Source organism: Lissotriton vulgaris, chromosome 5 (genome assembly GCF_964263255.1).
Source record: "Lissotriton vulgaris chromosome 5, aLisVul1.2, whole genome shotgun sequence".
NCBI lineage: Eukaryota > Metazoa > Chordata > Amphibia > Caudata > Salamandridae > Lissotriton > Lissotriton vulgaris.
In genome coordinates this window covers 1346467855-1346493185 of record NC_141693.1, presented here as the reverse complement: position 1 = coordinate 1346493185, position 25331 = coordinate 1346467855, and positions in this window count along the sequence as shown.

Sequence of the window (25331 nt, the reverse complement as noted above, 5' to 3'; positions counted from 1 at the left end):
TTATCTACATTTGGCTCAAGGCAGCAAGACAACTAACTGTGCTGCATCAAATAGAGAGAGCAGGAGTGTGACATAATTACTGCACCCTTTTCACAGGTGTACTTGTGGCTTCCAAGCACCAACGCAGGCACCCTTGCGCTGTGGTGCAAGGGTGCCTACTTTACAGGCAGGATTGATTTTGTGCAGGAAGGGACACCGTCCAACACAAAAAACAATCCCCAGATGCATTTTCTTTTTTCTATGTGTACTGCAGAATGCAATACAAGTAGAAAGAGAAAATAGCATAGAGAAATAGACATATTTTAACTTCTTACGCCTCACCTGGGAAGGCGTAGCATTTTGTCACAGGTTTACTAGTCTTAATAAATCTGGGAATGTGCCAAAAACCATGGGTGGATGCATGGTAATGCCCACACTCCACCCATGGAATGCCTTTCCCATGCACAGTACCGCAAGGCAGCGACTTGCTCTGCCTTGCGTTACTCCAGGTTTACCATGCCACGTAAGATGGCTCTTGTCAGCCTAGTAAACCTGACTTCAGGGCTTGTTTTGCCTTGCATCACCTTGCGTGATGCAAGGGCAACACATGTCCTTGATAAATGCAGCCCTTGGTCTAAAAAGATAAACATGACAAAGGTGGAGCCAAACTGAACAATGCCAGTAAAACCACATTGTGGTATTCGTTCCCATTTGCAGTATGATTTATACATAAAAATGCTACTGCAACCAGAGGCAGCACTACTATTTTTTTTATCAGAGTCAGGGAAATAAAAAAGTAGAACAGGTCCAGCACGAAATGTTCCTGATGTGTTAACTTGTACATTACTGCAGGTCACTATCTCTGGTGCTAAGATTGCCAGTAATAGTGTAGTAAGGCACTTTGGTAGCTGGAGAGAAATCCAGAAAACATGTCACTGGTGTCCATACACAGGGCCAATCTATGGATTACAAAGGAAAGATGTTACCAATTAAAACTAATTCAAGATGTTCCTTGCAATATTGGTCTCCTACTTCAGTTCAGACAGGTTCTCTCCTATTGCTGTGGGTTTGTCAAGCACTTACTTGACTCAATAGTTTAGTTACCCGTTTCAATGTAAGTTTTAAATCTCATGTTTTGAATGTGTTTTACAATGGCATGGCAACTTATTCCAGTAGGAGTAAATTTTAGGGCATCACTTAGACAACACCTCTTCAGTAGGGGTTTTCCTAATGCAAGGGGTGGGGTATCTTTCACTGTAAATGCACATGCTGCGTAACCCTTTGAAAGATCTTACTCATGGATGGTGTTTGTTCCTGTAGATCCTAACACAGGGAATGTTCAAATATACAGAGCTACTGGAACACTTGCTAATTATGAACGCTATTGCAACTTGGAAGCCCTGTGCGGATATCAAAAATATCAAGCATGGTTTGGTGGACAACTATCTCATGTAGTTTAGAATGGGCTTCTAGAGTAGTTAAGGAGCTTCCTGGCCCATATTAGGTGCCTACACACCATACCCAGACACAATAAATCTGCCTTGTCTAGATTTAAGGCATCTATTAAATCAGCTAGTAGCCATGTATAAGAGATTTTTACAGTTTGTTTTAGAGTTGACTTCTACAGGGTAATTCATTCCAGGCCCTGCAAAACAAGCACATTCTGCAGTGCAGGCAATTAGTCCACAGACTGTTAATGCTATAATGGGTAAACCTCCCACAAATTGATGCTGAGGTTCTATTTTGGAATGCCTGTAAAACGAACCAGCTAGAGGCATGCTATCCTCATTGTAACCCATGGGATACTAAGGGCCATATGTATCAAGCAAATTCGCATTCACAAAGGCCGAAATTCGCAGAATTTCAGCCTTTGCGAATGCAAATTTGCTAAATGGTATGTATAAAGCAAAATCTGGTGCAAAACAAAGAATCGCAAAATTTGCGATTCCTTATTTTGCAATTGTATTTAAGGAATCAAAAATTTTGTGATTCCTTAAATGCAATGTATGAAGCAAAAAAAATTAGCAAAATGTCCTTAAGGAAACGCAAATTACCACCAACTTCTAGTTGGTGGTAAGTTGCGAATTCCTTTGAAAAATGCACATTTTTGCATTTTGCAAAGTGCCATGTGACTCACATACATACCCATGCATATTTCAGGGGTGCAATAGGGTGTCCTTTGGACACCCCTGCACCCTTGAAATTATTCTCAATTTGCGAGTAGCAAATTGCAAATCTCAAATTGAGAATAACTTCCCATTCATTCCTATGGGCCTCCTGGCCCATAGAAATGAATGGGAAAGTACTCCTTAATTGCGATTCGCAATTTGCTAATCGCAATTAAGGAATTTTATGAAATCGCAAAAAAAATGCGATTTTGTACATACATACCTATTTGCGATTCTCAAATAGCGATTTCTTAAAAAATGCTATTTGAGAATCGCAAATCAGGTTGATGATACATATGGCCCTAAGTATCCGCGTTCCACTTGAAATGGTAGCACCAGTAAAACAGTGTTCTATACGGTGAACAATCTTTGTGAGTATCTATAATACTACGCATGGTACAGCCTCAGTGGCAGTGTTATAGGAGGTGTTAAAAAGAGGCAGATTAGGCATGGACTGGCTCTTGGTTTAGGAATTAAAATAATCTAGAAATGTTAAACAATTTTCTCAATAGGTCTGAGTAACATTTGAGGAGAAGCCACAGTTTTGGCCCCATGGCAGCAGTCGGCAGCAGTTCCTGTTCAATACCGGAAGTGTAAGCTCCCTAACTTTATATCAGAAGTTTACACCTCTGTGGGTCAGGATACTTTAAGCTCTTGTGTAACAAAACCACCCCCAGCTTCAAAAGTGAGACTGGAGGCTTTGGTATAGAGAAAGTTACACTGAAGGATAAGAAAAGCAGAATGCAAATCATCAAAACCAGTGTAGGATCTCGTCCATCACAGGATTCCAGTAGAGCTAGATAGAATCTGAGGGACCATGATAAAATCAGAAAACCGGATTGGTATCAGCATTCTGACAGTCATTCATCCTGTTCTTTCCACTGGGACAGCAAAAGTACAGAAAGGAGTAGACTTACCGAGTATCCCAGAAAGAATGACTACATCAGACATCTACGGAGCAGGACTTGGGCAGTAGTGCTGTTGGACAGTGCAGCAGAAGTGACAATAGTTTGACAGAGCATGTGATGGTGACACCATCCTAAAAATACATATAGGCTGAAAAACCTGATGGACACGAAAACCCTCCAGGCCTGGTTATTGAAGTAGAAATACAGATTGAGGTTCATATATTGTGCAAAAAAAGAAAAGAGAAAGTTATCACTGCAGTCCAGACAGCTATATTGTAAGAGCATCCTTGTGCACAGCTGAAGCAAATCATTACCACTCTATACCTACACTTGAAGTAGCAACAAAAGCTAGTTTCTCCAATGCATGCCTTACATTTCATTGGGTGCGGTGGGTTGCTTCTTTAAATGCAACTGATATCACATTTGAATGCATTGCAACACTTCGGACTCACGATTTTTTACAGTACACACAAAATATTTCACATACTACCCATACATGGGTAAAAAGGCGTGTTTTACACATACTCTTCTGCAGAGCCTATGGTTGGCACTAAACAGAACACTGCAGCTTGTGCTGCACTGCAGCGAGTGTTTGAAGATGTGAGTTCAAGGTGCTACACACACACACACACACACACACACACACTAATGTTTTAGGTGATTTCCATGCACAACTAGCAGAAATTCATGCCCTACTACTTGCCCTTCAGAAGGCTGATGTGTCATTTCCTACATTTATTGTATCAGGCTCAGAATTCTCTGTAAAAGGCTACAATGTAGATTTACCACATAGGCGCTTAAACAGATTCCCAGAATCAAAGGGTACATCGATAAAAAACAAACAGCTTTGAGAAAGGTAGCTATTCTACTGAGCAAGCTTCCTTCGGTCCATGTACAGCCCATAAAAGTGAAAGGATTTACGCTAAAGGGAACTGTGCAGCAGGGTGCAGAGTGAGAATATCAACATGGAAATACCAAATTACATTAATATTGTCGAGAATATCCATGGTATGAAATATTGAGGTACGTTTTTTCGATGTTAAAAATATCGATTTTAATTTTATGCAGGAATATCGATTTTGTAAATGTCGATGTCTAAAATATTGTAAATAATATCGATTTTTTTTTTCAAAACATACTTTTATTATTGACATCCAATATAGTACAAGTGTCCCATAGAGCACTCAATGCAAATTCACATGGAAACAAATATATGAATCAACATTTCTAGTAATAATAAAGGATGGATTCCACAGAAGATACATTGCAAGAAAACCTGAAAATAATAAAGGAAAGAAAGTAGAAAAAAACAACTGTGCCACTTTGCTTCCCCTCAACAAATATACGAATCCTAAATGGAGAGAAAGATTCTGCCATCCATAATCAAAGCGATTACAAGATCCACAGACATGCCTACTAACCAATAGCATAATATGGGCTTGCCAACATCATGTTGAGGGGGAGGAGGCTCCAGATATAGTCCCCTATAATCAGCCCACAGCTTCCAAATTTTGTAATGTTTACAGGGGCATGCCCTTGCCTCGAAAACCGGGTATTCTAGGCCCTATAAAAATCTAGGCCCTTCTTCCACACCCCAAGTGACAGCAAAGATTCATCCTTCCAGGCCCGGGCGATATCTCTCTTGGCTAGTGTTAGGCCCAGAAAGAGGAGATGGCGCTTACATCTATTCCCACCTATGCCCTCTGTAATGTGTAACATAGCCAGTCTCTGTGAAGAAGCAACAACCTATCTCAGAATCTCAGACAGGCATGTGAACACCCCCCTCCTGAATTTTGACAGAGCTGGGCATGCCCACACGGTATGTAAGAATGTTCCCTCCATAGATTTGCAGCTCAAGCAGTGTGGGGATGCAATGAGTCCAGCACGCCATAGCCTGTGCCTGGTGTAGTAAGCTCTGTGTAAGTATTTAGACTGGATAAGGTGCAAGCGAGCCGCAATTGCTGCACTGCGTCGGGATGCCAGAGCCTCCACCCAGTCATCCCCATCCAGGGGACCAAGATCTTGCTGCCATGCCTCTCTAGTTTTATGGAGTGTGGTGGGGGTGTTGTTGATAAGTGTGCGGTATATTTAAGTAACTTTATGATCCCCTAAGTCTCCCATGAAAACCTTCGCCTCGATGAGTTAAATTCAGGAATCTCTGTTAAGTGAGATATATATGGGGTAAAGGCGTGTCGGAACTGGAGATAGCAGTATAATTGTGTGCGCATCATATCGTAATCTGCTTGGATATCCAGAAAAGACTGTTTGCTGCTTGCACCGGAGGTAACCCGGATCCACTCCCTGCTATTTCCTCCCACAAGTAAGTGGTTCCCTACCCCCTGCAGGCTCTCGCTCCACCTCGCGGCCACAAATTTACCCACCGCTCTGACCTACCCACTCCTTCCCTCTTTCCAGCCCCCACAGGCTTCCTGGTCCCCCGTGATTAACTCAACTAAATCCAGTCTACAGTACAAAGACCGCTGGATGTGTGGACCGCTCGCCTACCTGTACCATGTAAGCCCTTGCGAGCCCTCTCACTGATGTATCCCTCAGTTGCCTAGTCCACACTGACCGGTTTCTCCCTTGTAGATTCTCCAGAACTACTCATTCAATGACCCATCGAAGATCCCAGCTTATAGCATCACGCTGCCAGGTATGCTCAGGCGCCCCCACACCATAGGCGTCCTTTCACTCGCACTAGTGGCGGTTTTTCCCAACAAATAGAACTTCTGCTCCTCACGGCTCACTGGCTATAGAATCTTAATTTTCTGTTGTCGTGCGGTAACTAGCCACCACACGCTAAGGCATGCTGGCATTACGTGCGTTATGTGCCTCTTATCTACTCTACTGTACACGCTAAGGCATGCTGGCATTCTCTTAAATGATAAGCTACACATGTCGCTCTGCCGTGAAGCATTATGGGCACATCTAATATTGTGTTGTGTAGCGCGGTTCAGCATAAATCCTGCCTGATCTGGATGGATCAACTCCGTGATATACGGGACTAGACGGTTGGCAATCACCTTGGCTAGAAGCTTAGCTTCCACATTGAGTAAGGAGATCGGACTATAGGACGAGAAGTGTTGCGGTGGTCGGCCTGCCTTCAAAAACAGAACGATCTCAGCATGTCGTCAATCTGGTGGAAGGCTACCATGTTCCCAGCAAGCCTCCGGGGCCGCTAAGTAGGGTTTTAAGAGTTGCGGGTGATATTTTTGAAAGAACTCGCAAGGGTAGCCGTTCGAGCCTGGCTTCTTACCCACTCGCATATCTAATAATGCAGGCAGTAGTTCATCTACTGACAGGGGAGCGTCCAGCGCCTCTCATGCTGTGTCCGACAAAGCGCGGGGAGGGAAGTCATTGATAAACTTCTGTATAAGGGCAGCAGGTAATGCTTCTTGGGGGGTATCAAGGTCCGCAGAAAATGAGGCAAAGCTATCGGAAATGGCTATCAGGTCTGTAAGTGCGGTCTCATCAGGGCAGTGTATACTCAAGAGCATCTTGGGCCTGTCTGCTGACACAGGCGGTGCAACAGAGCGCTGGATTTGTCCCCCCACTGGTAGATCCCGCTACGAGTGGCAAGCCAATAAAGGCCGGCTTCATTGAGGAGCTCGCTAGCATATATCTGCTGCATCGTGAACAGTTGTCTACGTGCAGCCTATCCCACTGTGTCCCTACTAACGCACTCTAAATCAAGGAGCTAAGCCTCAATTCTGAGCAGCTTATCGCGCCACTGTCTGCGTAGGGCAGTACAGAAGGCAATATCTGCTCCCCCAAGAGTGGGTTTCATAGCCTCCCACAGGTTGACCGGCGACTACACTGATCCTGTGTTAAGCAGTAGGTAGTCGGCTAAAGATGTATGCATATATGCGCCCTATGTATCTCGTCCCTTAATAACCATGGCAACAAACGCCACAGAAATCGGGGATGTCTAGGGATAGGAGAATGGACACCGGAGAATGGTCGGATAGCCCCCTGGGAAGGAGTACAGCCTCGGCCAGTGTATGGGTGTGTGTCGCCGTGAGGTAAATGTCATCTAAAAGGGAAAAGGAATCATTCAGCCTAGAGAAATAGGTGTAGGCATGTGTGTCAGGATGTATAGTTCTCCATGTGTCCACTTACTTCAAGCCTTGGACCAGGGGGAATAGTTTGGAGTCTCGGGCCTCTGCAACTTGGGCCGTGGCACACCATCTATCCTGCAACAGGTACATAACATCATTCCAGTCCCCCCCCAACTCAGCTTTTCTACTAAGGACCACGAGAGAGGGGAAGGGGCATAGACACTGCCTAGGATGATGGGCTCTCCATAGACCGTCCTAAAGATCACAATGAATCTACACTGTGGATCCAGCCACGTGCGGCTATGAATGAATGGGACACTGTGATGTATGAGTATTGCAACTCCCCGGGAGCCTCTAGTGAAACCAGCATGGTAGGTGCGTGTGAATGTCAAACCCTCTAAAACAAGATGTCTTAGTGCCCGCTAAGTGTGTCTCCTGTAGGAAGAGAACACCCGCCCTGTGCCGCTTTGCCTGGCGCAACAGAGCACCCCGTTTAATTGTATCCAACAGGCCAGTGGTTCCCAAACTTTTTTGACCCGTGGCTCCCTTGACCTAATTGGCAGTTGGGCGTGGCTCCCCACCATTTTTTTACCGGTGGGCGGGAGTGGGGGTGATGTAATCACGACCTCGGGAGTACTTACTGTTGGCTTCCTAAAATAATTGGGATGGAATGAAGGTATTATAATCATATTTGCAACAAAATAAAAAGATAACAGTTGTTTAATAAGAACTCGTTAAGTGAGAAACAATACTACAAGATTAATAGCCATATAGGGGGATGAGTCAGAGGGACGCGCCTCTGGTGGTGAAGAGGACGATGATGTTGGAGAATCAGTTCACCCGTTGGTTAAGGAAATCCACAACTTGGAGCAGGACTCGTCGGGCCAGGGGCCCACTATGGACACACAGGATTCGCATTCATGACCTATGAGGCTCTGGGACTAGTGAGATCACCGTTCGGCCAAGGGGAGCACGCAAGTTGACACGCCCTTAAATGTTGTTTGGGTTGCATTTAAAGTTATTTGGTTTGTGATGGGTGGGAAATGTGGGAGGGCGACAGGCCTTCTCCCGTGGATAGTTTGGTCCCACGCTGGGATGCGACTGGAATGGGAGGGAGGTGGGGAGGGGGGTGAAGGGGGGGGGAAGGTTTTCGAATTCTCTCAAGTTGGGGTTCGGGAGGGTTCAGGGGGGGAGGGGGGGACAGTTGAGGAGCAGCAGCATCACGCCTTACCACACTTAGCACCACTTTCGCTACAGAGACCCGTCTGGGACAAATGTCGTACTACTGGATGGCAGGTACACTAGACACCCGGCAGGGGGGTGACACGGGGGTCACCGTCTTAACATGGAATGTGAATGGGTTAGGGTCGGAGATCAAGAGGGGCTTAGTGCACGCTTACCTCAAGAGGGTGGCGCCAGACATCATCCTTCTACAGGAAACACACCTTTGCGGCAATAAATGCGCTTTTATAGCAAGGGGCCGTTATGCTGTGCTAGCCCATGCTGGATACACTACAGATTCCAGGAGGGTGGCGATCCTCGTAAAGAAAACTGCACCAGTCGGGAGGAGCCAAGATGGCCGACAGGACGGACGTGTAGGCTCCCGGCTCCGCGAGCCTCCTACTCCCGCACCGATATCCTGCCACTGATCCTGAATTATTGATCCGGCGCCACGACCGCATGCACGCGCTGGTCACAACCGCGTTCCTCCGAGGCTTCTATCAGCCGTGTGGACGGAGATACTGTTGTGTGAGCCATTTGCCGGCACATCCCCGAGACCCAGCTCTGATGGCCGCCGAGGGATGCCGATGAACCGGGCAGACGGATACTGGAGGCGCCGCTGCTTGCAGCAGGGTTACCGCCGGCGGGGAGAGACGGTGAGGTCATTTCTGCACCCTTGGCTCCCCGGACCCGGTGCGGTGGGCACGGGCGGGACGAGACCCCTACCCCCCCTCGTACTGTAGTGCGGTGTACCTGGAGGGCTGACTCGGCTCAGGCGACCGGGACCGCCTGCGTCGGGAGCAGCCTCTGAACCAGCGGCGGGGGGTCGTTTACAGATTGTTCTTTTGCCCTGCAAGCCGCTCCCCTGCCGGCGCCCCTGCCTGATGATTCCCGATTTTTGATCGCCTCTCTCTCCCATTGTCACCGGATTGCCGAAGCAAAGATGGCGGTCTCTGAGGAAGGAGAGAGGGCTGCTTCTCTGTCGCCTGGACATACTGTCTCGCCCGCCCTAACTCACTCCTGTGAACCGGGGATACGGACCCAACAGCCGTCTTGTGTGGGATTACAGCGGGCCCCCACCTATACTGATATCCTGGTAGCCATCACGGATCTCAGAACTACGTGTCGGCAAGTTACTAAGGATTTGTGCCGCAAAATGGACGAGGCGATTCTAGCGCCGAGACACCGGTGGCGCTCTGGCTCTCTGCTGCCTACCATTGTTTTTGGGCTGGACACTATGTTGCAGCAGGCACCTACTTTGTCGCCGGTGATTACTGACAACAGTGCTGTCGGCTTGCCCATCGACGTGGATGTTGCTACAATGTCTCTCTCCACTTCGCACTTCGAGGCTCTGCCTCCACCATCATTGCTCCTGCATGGAAACCGGGGACGCACATCTTCCTCTCTTTTTCACCTTTCCCGTCGAGAGCGGCCATTTTGCTCCATTGTTCTGTTGGACGGGTATCCGCTGGAATGGCCATGCCTGGAGAAGTTTCGTCGATCGGGCCAGGGTTGATGTGGCCCTTCATCTCGGCTAGTTTGATCGGCTGGCGGTGACCTGGATTGTCTATCGTTTGGATATGGTGACTGATTTGCAATTGCAGCCTCTTTCCCAATTGAACCTGTGTCTATCCTGTATAGCTGTGCTCTTTGATGATGGGAGGGGGGTTCTGTCTGGGTCCGGGGCCTAAAGGGTGAATATTAATGTCTAGCCTCGACGGGTGCCCGCTACTATGTCGTGTTTGGGGTGATTAATGACACAATGCTTATCCGGGTGGGCTGCACAGGGATTGAAACTGCTCCTGTAAATGTTGTGTGCACACATCGTGTATTGTTTTCTACCATCGCGCGCTCTCGCCAGGGCTGAAGGCCTCTGTTTTGTATATCGGGACTGACGAGCTAATGGGACTCGGATTGGAACTTATCCTGTTACGCTTTGGATTGTGCGCACCGCAATGACCCACCCCGTCTCTATCGTAATTAAGACTGCTAGTGTTTTACTATCTTACGGAGTGGGGAGGGACTGCACAGCGGGTATGTCCGGGAAGACTAATGTTAGGCCCTCCATTGACTTTCTAGTATATGCTGCCATGTTGTTTCTGGTGTTTTCAGGGGGGCGAGCTATCTCCAGGAACTCCATTCGGGGACGTACCCGGGATTAGGCCAGGGCTAAATCGCTCTTCCTTGTTATTGGTGTATGAGATGGTTGAGCTGGGACTACCACTGTCTGAGCATGATACTGCCTTTTGTTTGATTTACTCCTAGAATTTGATTTGATTTCCCCACCTGCAGTTTCGCTTGCCACTACTGGTTTGCATCTGATACTCTCGGGGAGGGGATGCTTATAGGGCCGGGGGGGGACCGGAGATATGTTGAATTTGGCTCCTCCCTCCTCTTCCGGGAGTTGGGGAGTGGGATGTTCTTTCTCACTCTCTCTATTCTCTTTCCCACTTGGGGGTTCTCTTGGGGCGACAGGCATGCCTATTGGGGGGGGGGTGGGCCGTGGCCTTCCGCTGGTATGCAGGGTGGGGGGATGGGTTGTGTTTTATGTTCTCTCTTTGTTTCTATGGCCCTCTTTCTCTTTTTCTTTTCTTCTTTTTCTTCTTCTTCCATGTTTCTTCTCCTCTTTGGGGTCGGGGTTCAGTGTTCTTCGATTGACTATAGCTATCCTGGTCATTTAGTAGCCTCTACCCTCCTTGTAGTGTTATAACTCGTACTCGACAAAATCATAAAATTAAACCTTTCTCTATCCTCACACTATCGCTCGCTACTCCACAGTATACTCTTTGCTTATAGTTGGCTTTAACAGCGTTCTGTCCGAATGGTTTCCTTTTTATCCTTCTTTTGTATGTCATAGCGGCCGGCCCTGCGGGGTTGTAGGCAGACGCTGTGTATTGTGCATTTCATAAATAAAGGTTTTAAAAAAAAAAAAAAAAAAAAAAAGAAAAGAAAACTGCACCATTCACGGTCACCCGTACCTGGGTGGACACACAGGGGACATACGCAGGCATACAGGGGACCTGGAAGAGGCGTAGGTACACGATTGTCTCGGTATATGCCCCCCCGAAGCTACAGGCACGCACCCTCAAAGGGATCACCTCCATACTCATGGATACAGCAGATACGATACAAATAGTGGGAGGGGATTTCAACGATGTAATGTGCGAAGCAAGAGACCGGTCAGGGGCACCACGTGCCCAGGGGACAAATACGGCCTTAGCACGTCAGATGAATGCCATTGGACTCACGGATGTCTGGAGATGGCTCCATCCCACCCAAGAGACATACTCTTACTACTCCGGGGCTCACAGGGTCTTCTCAAGACTAGACTATATATTCATGTCCAGGCTAAACCTTACATCGAGAGTCAGGGCAGAATACAAAGCGAGAGGACTGTCAGATCACTGATTGGTGCGGGAGGGGGGGGGGAAGAAGACGGAATGGCGCCTAGCGGCTTGGGACCTTCAATCTCCGGAACTGGGGCGGGGCATCAGGGCTGACATCAAGGTCTATGTGGCCGAAAATGAGGGTACGTGGATTCGGGGATCACCTTCTGGGAGGTGATGAAACCGGTCCTACGAGACCGTATACAGAGCAGGTTAGGGGAGAGGCGGCAAATGCAACAGGCTGAGGTAGCCAGTGTAGAGACGTCTATCCTAGCCTTAGAGACGGACTATCAGCGACAGAAGGAAGAGGTACTACTGCGTAAACTATTGGATGAACAACGGCGGCTCAGGGAGCTGGTAACGGACGAGGCGCGTACACAGGCGTTGGCAACCCTGCACCGGTTGTATGACGTGGGTGACAAGTCCGGCAGACTCCTAGCATGGCTTGGACGAAAGGAACGGGCGGCGAGGTGGGTAGATCGGGTCTCATTGGCCGACGGCAGCCAAGTACACACAGACGAGGCTATTGCGGACGCCTTTGCAGCCTACTATGAAAGCTTCTATAGAGCCAGGGATTTGGGTACCGAGGAGGACGCGCTGCAATATATGGGCAACATGGAGATACCGACTCTGTCCCCCGAGGCTAGTGAGGCGTTAGAGGCAGCGGTGACTCTTGAGGAAATATCTGATGCCATAGCCTCGCTGAAACCAGGGAAGACCCCTGGGCCGAATGGATATCTGGCCGAGTTTTTCAAACGGGCTGCGGACCTGCTGCAGCGTCACCTAAAAACCCTGTTTCTAGAGGCGTGTCAGGCGGAGAGCCTGCCGCCAGACTTAGCATTGGCCAATATTGTACCGATTTATAAGGAGGGCAAACCAAGGGATGAATGCGCCTCCTACCGCCCCATCTCCCTCCTCAACATGGAGACAAAGATCCTAGCCACCATCTTAGCTAAACGACTGCGGTCGGTAATAACAGATCTTATACATATGGACCAGGCAGGCTTCCTCCCGGACAGAGCGACCAAGTTGAACCTCCGTCGCACACATAACTGGCTACAGGAGGTTGAGGGAAGAAGCGGGCCTCACTGGTTCCTCTCCCTAGATGCGGAGAAGGCCTTCGACGCGGTGCATTGGCCTTTCCTAATGGCGTCGCTGCAGAGGTATGGGTTCGGCCCTAAGTACCAGGCATGGGTTCGGCTCCTATACTCGGCACCGAGGGCGCGTGTTCGGGTTAACGGAAGTTTATCCCGCGAATTTCCAATCGGCAGGGGCACTCGCCAGGGATGCCCGTTATCACCCCTTCTGTTTACACTCACTATTGAAATTCTAGCGATCAGGGTCAGACACAACCCTGGGATTAGGGGTTTCTCGCGGGGTGGTGTGGACTCGGCACAGGAGAAAATATCCCTATACGCCGACGACGTGCTATTGTTTGTAACTGAGCCAGACACTACGATCCCGGAATTGTTCAGGGAGCTAGAGGGTTATGGCGCTAGGGCAGGCCATACCGTGAACTGGCATAAATCAGTCCTCTACGACCCACATGGTCTGGAGAGGGGGGAGTGCCTACCGGGACAACTCATACATACCAAGGACGGCTTTCAATATCTGGGAGTATTCATCGCTCTAAACAGGGGGCTCTCCTACCGTAAGAATATTGCGCGAGTTATAGACTGCGCCTCGATGGAGATGGACAGGTGGCGCCAGCTCCCACTCACCCTACTGGGACGAGCGGCGCTCTATAAAATGGTTATCCTACCAAAGTTCCTGTACGCGCTACAGAACGAATATTACCCACTGCCAGCAAAAACGATGAATAAAATCCATGCGGACCTTAGGGCCTTCCTGTGGCTGGGGAAACAGCCGAGGGTGGCACTTACAATGCTGCAGCACCACCAATATAGTGGGGGGATCTCCCTTCCTAACCTGGAGGCGTATTACTGGGCGGAATACCTTACACCGATTAATGAGTGGCTGCATGCGGCAGCGGACCACCCCACATACGCGCTAGAGAGGGCTAAGTTATCCACCAAAAACCTATTCTATTATCTATATGGAGGGCCGTTGGGACAGTTGCTTCTACCGGCCACAATGATCACATTGACAGCATGGAAAAAGGCCACGGTGCGCATGGGATGGGACAAGAGGCCCACCCGGCAGACGCCGTTATGGCACTGTAAATGGCTGGGGGAACTCAGTAAATTGCGTGGCTTCGGAAGATGGGACGATATAGGCATCTCAACAATTGGGGATGTGATTGCGCGAGGGGAACTGAAGTCCTTCCAGATGCTTAAGACTGACTTTGGTCTCCACAACACTCAGTTTTACAAATACGCACAGCTGAGACATACATGGAGAGCGCAAAACATTACACTCTCAGACATTCCAGAATACGCTCCACTAGAGGGTAGGTTGCTTCAGGAGCAGATACCGGGACGGGCGGTATCCCTCACCTATAAAACACTCACTAACAACATGTTGGGCGACTTGCAGGGACTACGGAGTAAGTGGGAGGCTGATGTGGGGGGTATGGAGGACCTGGACTGGGAGTTGGTCCTCATGCACCCACGTGAGGTGGCGATTAAATCGAGGTTACGCCTAATCCAGATGAACGTGCTCCACAGAACCTATTTTGATAGAGTGCGGCTGTTTAAAATGGGAAGAATACCAGATTCGGCGTGCCTTAGGTGTCGCCACCAGAGTGGTGATTTTTCCACACGATATGGGCGTGTGACGCTATTCAAACATACTGGGATCACATATTCGCGGAACTGAGCGAGGTTCTGGGAGTGGCTCTAACACGCGACCCTAGGCTGGCACTCTTAGGTATGACGACTGAGGTGGACTTGGCACGCCCTCTGATAATCTTCTTGGTCCTTGCATTGGTAGTGGCAAAGAGGGATGTTGCAAAATACTGGGGTGCAGTCGAACCACCAGATATAGAGGAGGGGTTTGGACTTGTATATGGCCGCAGAGAGAGTAACGTACAAAGCTAGAGGGTGCCCTAAGAAGTAAATGGAGACAATACCATGGTCTGGAGTGAATCTGATATGGGGCAATGTTGTAGGACGAGAGGGTTGTCTGACGCTGTAGATTTGCCCGACTTATTCACAAGAACCACACGAAGACTGAATGGCTAGACCATGTAAGAGAGTGTGAGGAGGCCTTGCGAGGGGAAGATAGGATGAGTCTGAGGAGGTGGAGGGGGGTAGGGGGATTATGCTGCTGCTTTGGGGGATGTTTTATTGTGTTTATGTTGTTTTCTTACACTTTACTTTGATACTGATAGCATAAAAGTTGCGACACCTACGGACAGAGGCCGAATGTTGACGCCCTGCCGACTGTTGATTTATGGCAACAATGATGCTTTTTGATGCAACAATAAAAAGAATTTATAAAAAAAAAAAAAAGATTAATAGCCATATGTTTCCATGCACCTTTTTTTAACCACACAATTGTTAAATTAAACTTCTTTATCAATGCTTGTTAGTTGCATAAGATAAAATAAATAATCAACAACTCTATGGCTTTGTTGTTTTATAATATTGAAAATGCTTCAGTTGTGACATGATGAGACTGTCAAAGAAACATAACGAGTATTTTTTGATTTTTCATCAATGTCCGTGAAGGGTGGTACTGCTGCAGAATTAAGATTTTTTTCACCCAGATGTTGAGGGCAAAAATGGAGAGCCCGAAAGAGACCCATCTCAGCACCTACTTTTCAGAACTGCCAGTGTGCACTGGCAGGACACGACCCACTTAAAGCCCTGCATTTGGCATTTCTTTGTCCAGAGTTTTATTCAGTGCGAACTAGACCCGAAGGTATCAGAGCGCTTTACATTGATTAGCAGTAGTTGCGATGGACACATTCATTTTTGTTCAGTACTGGGCAGATTAAGTGATTTGCCCCTAGATTAGAACCACAGGATGTTGAGCATTCCAGCTGAGACTCAAACCTGGTTCGAGGTCTACCAGTTTAGCTGTAAGAGGCCACATCCTCTCCCCAGTTGAGAAATCACTGATTCTTAACCCACATGTGCCTGGATGAAGAACTGGATTATTCGGAGTTCACATCCACAGGTTGCTGAGGAAGTAACCGGGTTTGATAAATCTATGCTCACATTTGCAGAACGTGATTACTTTACTAATTGTCCCACTTCTGCAAAAGCAGGTATTTGATTAATAATTTTACTGTGAAAAAGTCGGGCTCCATGGAGCGAGTAAAGCGCAAATCGTACTTTTGAAGAAGAGGGACAATTAGTAAAGTAAACACTTTCCGTAATGCCAGAATAGATTTATTAAACAAGGTTACTTCCCCAGCAACTTGTGGATGTGCACTAAGAATAATCCAGGTGAGTTCTTCATTCAGGCACACGTGGGTTTGGATTGGGTTGGGGAGTTGAACTTGTGGCCACAGTGAACTACATTTAAAAGGCACATCACACAGGATCCACAACAGCTGAAGTAGTGAACAACTGCCCAGTGCAGTCCTCACTACTCCCTCCCTTCCAAATCCCCCTCCCGCAACCCTACTTCCAGCACCTTTGCTCTAAAATCAAAGAGACACGTCAAACATGTTGTTGTGCGCGTACAACTAGATGGCTTTTGGCACTGAGTACAAAATAAAGTTTTAAAAAATATAAAAGGTTCTTGGTTCTTCATTTAAACGAACCGAAACGCTGCCTCAAAATTCGCATTTTCTCCTGTTGTATGTTTAGGAATAAAACTGCCCCCGGCCCTGCTTGCCCACTCATTAAACGGAATTCTTGTTAGTTTGGAGTAAATATATCAGAAGATACACTTTGAGAAATTATTTTGTTGACCACCCCCTCCAACTCCCCCTTCTTACACACACACACACTCCTTCATGCTCAGTCTAAGAAAAACACGGCTCCAAATGTGCCGAAGTCGCGTCCAGAAAATACCAAACCACATGACATCCAAATGAGAACAAAAACAACACATCTGCGCCATTTGTTTCCAAAATCAAAACGATAAAAAATAGATCCAGGGGGTTCAGGCCAAAATTAAAAGGGGATTTTGTGGACATCCGAGATCAGAAGGCTGCAGCACCTCCTCCAGGGGGCGCCTGACCTTCGGGTCAGAGTGTTCGGTATTAGTGAAAGACCCCCTGTCCCAGCCCCTCCTCTATCTCAGCAGCACTCGCTACACTTTTCTAGGCTGTCAATGGGCAGTTTCGAAACACAAACATCTGAAGAGGTGGTGTAAGCGAGCCCCCTCTGCCCTTTGAAGGGAATAGCGAGCTCTCTCCATGGAGTGTGTAGCCGCCGCAGCCTAATCCACCTTCAGATCCGCCGACAAATGCCTGGAATCCCTGTCTGTCCCCCACCCTCACTTTCCCTAACAAAAGAGCCCCAAACTCCAGGGAGGGTAAGGGGGAAGAGCATCTTCAGACTGTATCGCGTCAGGACTCTCGGGCCACACCATGTTCCCAGATTATGCAGGGGTGGTGCAGGGGGGGCACGTCATTCGCACTACAGCTCACACAAAGTTCACTTTCCCACATTGTGCGTGCGGCGCCCCTGGCACCTCACAGCGGAGCACGGGCTGCCACGGCGCACAGTTTGGGAACCACAGCAATATACCATTAACCTTCCAACTAAGGATTCGGAGCTCTCTACTCCCGACCCCGGCTAAATTTGGGAGATAGACGATGGTGACATATATTGAAGCATCTGATAAGGTGGATGGCATTGGCAATCTCAAAGTACATAGAACGAAAGACTTGGTGGCAATAATAAGAGACATCAATCAAAAAAAGAAACCCATTCCCTCCCCCACCCACCCCACCCACCCCACCCAATACCTCAAAAACAATAGAAGTATCTGTTGCAGTGAACATCATACCACTACTCCAAGGGGGCAAGGCACAGTCTCATACCAAAGGTTCCCCATTAGGCAATCCCCAAAGCAACGTTAAGTTCTCAGATACTGAGAGGAAAGGGATGGGGAGAAGGCCTCATGTTGGCCCATACTTAATATCATCAGCATATTAAACAAACAAATCAGAGTTCTCAGACCCCAATACTGGTATTGTAAAAACCAAATGAGAGATATAAACTAGGGAGAATAAATTCGAGTTCACCAGCCTATCCGGTCCGCGCAAAGACGTGTCCCGCAGTCCCCAATCTCCACCGTGGGCCGGCGAGGAGTCACGTAAGCCCCCATCACCCTGGGAGCTGGAGGCACCTTGGGACTTCAAGCAACGCCTTGAGCGTGATCTTCTGTTTATTTTCCCTTTAGTCTTAAGAAGCCGCTGTGTGGCCTCACCAAAGGATGAGCTTCTGTCGTTCATCCGTCCAGGCAAAAACCTCCTCAGGAGTGTCGAAGAAGAGAGTACGTGACACATAGATGACTCTCAGCCGGGCCGGGAAAAGCAATGCATACTGGAGCTTGAGTTCTCGCAGACGGGCTTTGGCAGCCATGAATGACTGTCGGGGCTGTTGCACCAGTCTTGTATAGTCCAGAAAGATGAGAATATGGTGGGAATCATGCTGGAGTTTGCCCGCCAATCCTGCCTGTGTGAGGACCCCATCACAGTCATGGAAGTTGAGGAATCTAGCTATAATGGGGTGAGGCCTGGCCCCTGGTGGTGGCTTTTGCATCAAAGCATGGTGTGAGCGTTCAATAATAAAGCATTGAGATAGAGACGACTGAGGGATCCAGCTCTGTATCCACGTGATAAGGAATCGTTCCAGATTATTATCCATACACCCCTCCGGAAAACCTACAAAGCGAAGATTGTTCCTCCGGGCGAGGCACCTGTATCTTCCATGGTTGAGATCCGGGTTTCAGCTCCTGTTGACCACATTACGGAGGTCCTGACGGATCAATATCACATCTGACGCTACCGCCCCAAGCTTAGCTTCAAGCACATCTCGGGACTGTGTGATTGCCGCCATCAATGCAGCGTTATCTGGACCAGCAGAGCCCTGACTCGTTGGATCCGTCTATTGTGTCCCAGAAGCGGCATAGTTATCAAGCTTGCTTTGTTTGGCGCCATGTAGCTTGTCGCGAGTCACGTTGAGTGGCAACAGATAGGTCGTCACAAGCCAGTGGAGGTCTGTACGCGTTAATGGGTGGCGCACCTGCACTCCAGCGAAACATTTGTGCTGGTGAAAGCACTCGGGGTGAGAGATGGAGAGGGCTCCTGCACTGCAGGCGGTCAGTCCAAGACAGGCAGAGAGGCAGGTGGAGAGTCAACCTGCACAAAAGCCGCTCTGGGACCTAACCGATCGGTTACGCACACCGGCGACTCCTCACCCACCTAATGGGTGCCCCTGCTAGGTTATGCGTCCCCTTCACAGCGAAATGCAGTGGCAGGAGCTATTCCGCAGAGATCGCGGTGAAGGTGCAATGATCACTGGTGTGCTCCAGCAGCGATTCACACATGCGTCCCACCCGATATACAGGGGGCAATCCCGCGCCAGATCCTCGCAGAACGGCAGCTGTGCGCGGGGCTCAGCGCAGGCCGATAGTCGACCCCTCCACCTCCACAGCACCACAGTACTATGGGGGGTCTCCAGGTCCTAAATTAAATCGGCGGCTTCGGTGGTAGGGCACCAAAGGGGGGCCTCAATGGCAAAGCCAGCAGCGTGATGGGCCCCACATCTGATCCAGCGCACGGATCAGATGTGGGGCCCGCCACACCAGCCGTCAGAAAGGCAGGGGAGAACAACTGAGGAGCCCAAGGGATCCCGTAAATAGTGGAGTTAGGAGACCCAGGTAGGAGCACTATTCTTCTAAAAGGCTGCCTGGAGCCCCCGAGATAAAGCCAGGACGAGGTGGGGGGGGGCCCACACTAACCTTAGGAGAGTCCACAGTGAAGAGTTGTGCCGCACAGGCTCGAGTCACAGTGATCTTCGGCAGCTAGGTCCAATGTCGGCAGTGGCCACACCCGCCGGCAATGGCGTCCTCAGGCGACAGTCCAGTGCGGCCTCCCGGCCACGGTTCGGCACCATGCGAGCACAGAAGGAGTCTGTTAGCAGCCAGGGGAGAGCGGGTATGAGCCTCCGCCGCCTCCCAGGCCACTAGACAGGCAAGGTATATAGGGCCAGCGGCAGGGAGCACCCGAACGTGGGCCTCCGGCTCTTGTCCACACGCCACACGGGCCTGCCGGGTGAAGCAGTCACTAGATGGTGCTCTCTCCACGATGATAGCATGGCGGCGCGCCACCGTCTCCACACAGGTTGTTCTCCGGAGTACCCATTCGCCCGACGGCGGGTCGCATGCACAATCCAGCCACCAGAAGCTGGAGGAGGCGGGGTGTAGTGCTGCGAGTGCCCGAGCAGCAGGTCCCTGTCCGGGAGCAACCCCCAAGCCAATACATGCAGCAATGTAATGTTCGTCAACAAATAAAACATTCAACTTTTGTAAGGAGAGCAACTACGCCCCTCAAAATCTTAAACAAACCATTTGAGGTAATTTTTCTCGATCATATCAGTCCATTACCAACTTTCAATCAATATTGCTTTAGCTGCTGGATTCTGCCACTTGTGATTCCTGCTGTACCAAGAGGGTTCAAACCCCTCATGGCCCTTGAAAGTGGGTTCTGTAACTGTTTTTCTGCAAGAATCGACACAGTGATGACTTTGCGCCAATCGGAACCGATGCAGTGCCCTTTGACACCGAAGCCGGAGCCGATCAACGGCATTGCCTCTTTAGTTAAGCCTGAATTCTCTATGCCAAGCTACCAGAGGGTGAGCACAGCTTACTTTAGGTTGTGTATCTGGCTTACCATGACAAGGATCGTGGTCCCTACTTGGACAGGGTGCACGCCTCTGCCAAATAGAGACCCAATTTGTAAGTATATATATATATATATATATATATATATATATATATACACATATATATATGTATGTATGTATGTATGTATATATATATATATATATACATACAAATTGGGTCTCTAGTTGGCAGAGGTATGCAACCCTACTCCACACCAGAAGAAGGCACACACTCGAGGCTGTAGGTATACAGCTTCTTTAATTTCCTCGGGTCTCCCTCGCAGGAGCGGCTCCTGTATAGGGGCATAGGAGCAGCGTCCCCTTTACTTAATGGCTTTTTTTTTTAAATTAAATCTTTTTATTGCAATCAGTAATAGCCACACAGTACAGCATTACAATGTAATCCTTCACGAGCAGAGCACATACTTTTAGACTACTCACTTGGATATGGTACACAGCCATTTAGCCAACAACCCTGAAAGGGCAGGTGGCTTACTACCCCATGACACAATAATAGGCAGTATTTCGGACAATAACACCCGGCTCCTCCAGCATAATACACCTGGACTTTCTCTATGCACATCTGATTGTTAATGGACTCGATCCCCTGAGGTCTGCCCTTACTAGCACCTCAGCAGCACTCTGACTATGTGGTCAACCCTGGCAGTGCCCCCTCCTTATTTTGAAGTAGTATGTGCAGTCCTCCCAGGCTTCAACCAATGTCAGCCGGCTCACTCACACTCTGGGCTACACGATCACAGTCCTCTTGCGTCTCGTCAGCCGCCCTTGCAGCAGACTGCACATAAGTAGCATATAATCCCCAAAAATTCTTTGGTCTACTCCTGGGAGGCAGCAATTCACTATAATGTTCCAACTGCGTGGAACAGTACATCATATCCTGTGTCCACTGTCGTAGCGTTGGGACCGGCCCTCTCATCCAACATATAGTTACACACCGTTTGGCTATAAGTAGCCCCATATCCACTAGTCTGCGCATTGCTCTAGGTAGATCTTTCGAATATCCCAATAAAGCCAGCAACGTATCTGGTGTAAGTTCAACCTCTACCACCCTGCTCAGTTCCGCAAATACACTTTCCCAAAAGGAATAGACTCCCAGACACAACCACGCCAACTGAAGGAAGTCCGCAATCGGCACTCTGCACCTTTCACATCTCGCCTCTTCTCGCAAGCCATACCTACATAATCGTTCAGGGGTATAGTATATCCTATTAAGATATTTAAAGTGAACCAATCTGTGTCTACCGTGCAGCGAAACCTTCTTTGTCGCAGTACAGCAATAAGCCCACCTGTCGTCATCCAGTTGGACATCTAAGTCACGTTGCCATGCAAGTTTATCAGCCGTATACCTATGTGTTCTATGTGACATCGCTATCCTGTATATAGCCGTTACCATTTTCCTGGGCGACGTGCTTTTGATAACATAAGACAATTCCAGAATCTCCTGACGGCTCTTCCATACCTTCCCCGAGCTGTGCCCTCAGGGCGCTCCTCACCCTATGGAATTGAAAACTAGCTAGAAGTGAGACACTATCCAACGTACTTGTCACCTACTCCAGAGTGCAAGCTTTCCCATCACGGAAGAGATCCCCCGCTACCTTCACGTTCAGCTCTTGCAGCGCCGTTAGGACTCCACGCTCCGTGCACGGCTTTAGCCATCTCATCCACTCTAGTGGCATAGTCGGGGAATACAACAATGCGCCCGCTTGATTCTGCAACAGCCAGTTCCACGCATGCCTAGTAGCGTTCAATCCACTATGCCCGTTGTGCGGTCTACTGGCTCCATTATTATAGCCGGTAAAGGGAGGGGCTCTGCAAAGAGTCGCTCCATCCTCAGGTAGGGGACATCCGGCCCACCATGTATCCAAGCATGCAACTGTGCAGCTTGCGCCACCCTATAGTAAAGTTCCAGACCCGGAGCGCCCAGACCCCCCAAGTGGCATGGCAGCGTGAGCACTCCCCACTGGACTCTAGCTTGCCTCCCCGCCCATGCTAACTTTATCATCAACAGCCTTAGCCTGACAAAAAAGGTACGCGGAAGCACCAAGGGAATATTTGTGAAGAGGAACAAGAATCTAGGCAGAACTACCATTTTCATAATAGAGATACGTCCCATCAAGGACAATGCCAGTCGACACCATAGCTCCACCTCATATTCCAATCGAGAAATTGCCACACCGTAGTGTTCTCTGTATACTATATCAGAATCTGTGTGCAGTTGAATGCCCAAGTATCTCATAGAATCAGTCGTCCACTGTAACGGGTATTCCATTTCAAACCCACATGTAGCTGGTGTAAGTGGGAACACTAGGGATTTGTCCCAGCTAACCCGAAGGCCAGACAGCGCGCCAAATCTAACTACCTCTCTAATCACTGGGGCCAAATTAGTTTCCGGATTCCTTACATACAACAGCGTGTCATCTGCATAGGTAGACTCTATTATTTTATACGTCGGGAAGCCAATGCCCTCGTTCCAATGATACTCCCTTAAGGCACACGCCAAAGGTTCCGCCACCAGGGCATACAGCAACGGAGACAGTGGGCACCCTTGTCTGGTGCCACTAGTAATAGTAAAAGAGGCCGTGACCAAGTCACCAATCCGCACTCGGGCCGTGGGCTTGAAATAAAGAGTCCCCAACAGCTGTAAGAACACCACCCCGAGGCCCATTCTCGTCAGTACTTGCTTTAAAAACGGCCACTCCACTGAGTCAAATGCTTTTTCCATATCCAGGAAAACAGCCACTGCTTTATTTTCCGGGCGGGTGTGTTGCATTACGCCAAATACTGTATGAATATTATAAGTAAGATTCCTAGCTGGGATGAGGCCAGCCTGCTCCGGAGCCACCAAAATATGTGAAATCAGAGCTAGCCTGATGGCCAGTATCTTCGCAAATATTTTGACATCTACGTTGAGCAAAGACAAGGGGCGGAACGACCTACACTCATCAAGGGGCTTGCCAGGCTTAGGGATGGCCACCAACATGGCCTTCCTCATGGAAGCAGGTGCCGTACCCGTAGTGCACATATCATTGAACAGGGCTGCAAGGTGCGGCAGCAGTTGCTCTAAATACGTCTTATAGAACGTAACAATCAGACCATCTGTTCCTGGAGCGCTACCTGCTCTCATGCCGCCGAACTCCTCGATTATCTCATCTCTCTCAATCGGGTGCATGAGTAATGTCCTATGTGAATCCGGGAGGAAGGGGAGTCGTATATACTCCAAATATTCTACTATCTGCTCTTCCGACCCCATCAATCTGGAACTATAAAGGTCCGCATAATACTGTCTAAAGCGTTCTGCTATCTCCGACTCCTCAGTCAATAATTCCCCCCTCTCCGCCTTAATTTCAGTAATTTGAGTCTTACCTCGCCTCGTCTGCATCAATCGTGCCAATACAGATCCCGGCCTCTCTCCCTCTCCATACACACGCGCCGTGGCATATTTCCCCATGTGTCTTACTTCGCTATCCGCAGCCTCATGGTAGGCCTCCAGTGTTGACTTAATTTCATCATCTATGGATGCATCCCCCGCAGCGATTCGCCTCTGTCTAGACCCTTCATCCTCCCCTCCAAGTCTGCTAAAGTTCTACGAATAGCCTTAAGGACTCCTGAGTGTTTAGCCATCACCTCCCCTCGGATGTACACCTTGAACGCTTCTCAGACAATTTGGAAACTATCAACCGAGCCAGCGTTTGCTTAAAAAAAAAATATATGGCCTTCGCCAGTTCTTCCTTGAACACTGGATCTAATAGGGAATAGGGCGGGAATTTCCATGTGAAAGGCGGTATTCGCCTACCCGGGCGCACCAATACTAACAATAGCGGTGAGTGATCCGATAGTGTGCGCGGCAGCGTCGAGCAATGTCGTACCTTAGTAATCAAAGCCGCTGAGGCCATCCAGTAATCTATTCGAGTGTGTATGTTATGATATGCCGAATAATGCGTGTATCCCCCTCTCCCTTCAATCCTCATTCGCCACACATCGCACACATCCAGACGTATCATAACCTTCTCTAGCTTCCTTGCTGCCACTGTGGGGTTCCGAGCTGGACCCGTCGATCTGTCCAAGTTCGGGTCTCTCACTAAATTGAAGTCCCCTCCCCATAGTGTCCTAACATCCCCACCCTGCGCAATTAGTCTGGCTATATCTCCCAAAAACTCTGGGCAGTCAGAATTGGGGCCATATGTATTCACTACCAACAGGTCTAGCCCTTGCCCGGTGCATTTTGAGATAACATATCTACCCTCCGGGTCCTCCCTGATCAGTGCAAGGCTCAGTGATGACCTCAGGTTTATCCAGGTAAGTACCCCTCTGGCATGGGTAGTAAATCCTGCCGCATTAACATTCCCATCCAACCCGGTGGTGTTTAAAACATAGGACTCAGTTTCGGTAGGTGCGTCTCCTGCAAGAGAGCTAAATCAACGTTATGCCTATGCAGGTAACTCAACACCCTCCGCAGCTTGCGGTGATCATTCAGACCTCTAACATTCCATGTTAACGTCCGCAGCTCCCTTCCTCTCTCCCAATCCTCTTGCTGGTCACGTACCATCTTCCGAGCAATCAAGACATTGTGTGAAGTGAGCAAGTACTCGCAGTGGCATGTCATGCAACCCACTTGTAAAGAACGCCCAACAACTAAAACCCCTCCTTCCCTTCCCCACCTGCCCCACCCCTCTGCTACCCCCCTCCCACAGCAGACCTCCCCCAACATGGCCGCGTGCAAGTCATTTCCCCATTCCTATCCCCCATCGCTCCCCCCGAACCCAGAACCCCGCCAAAAAAGAAACAGCAACAGTGCAAGGCACATGTGAGCTGTGGTAGCCCTACGTTCCCCTCTACA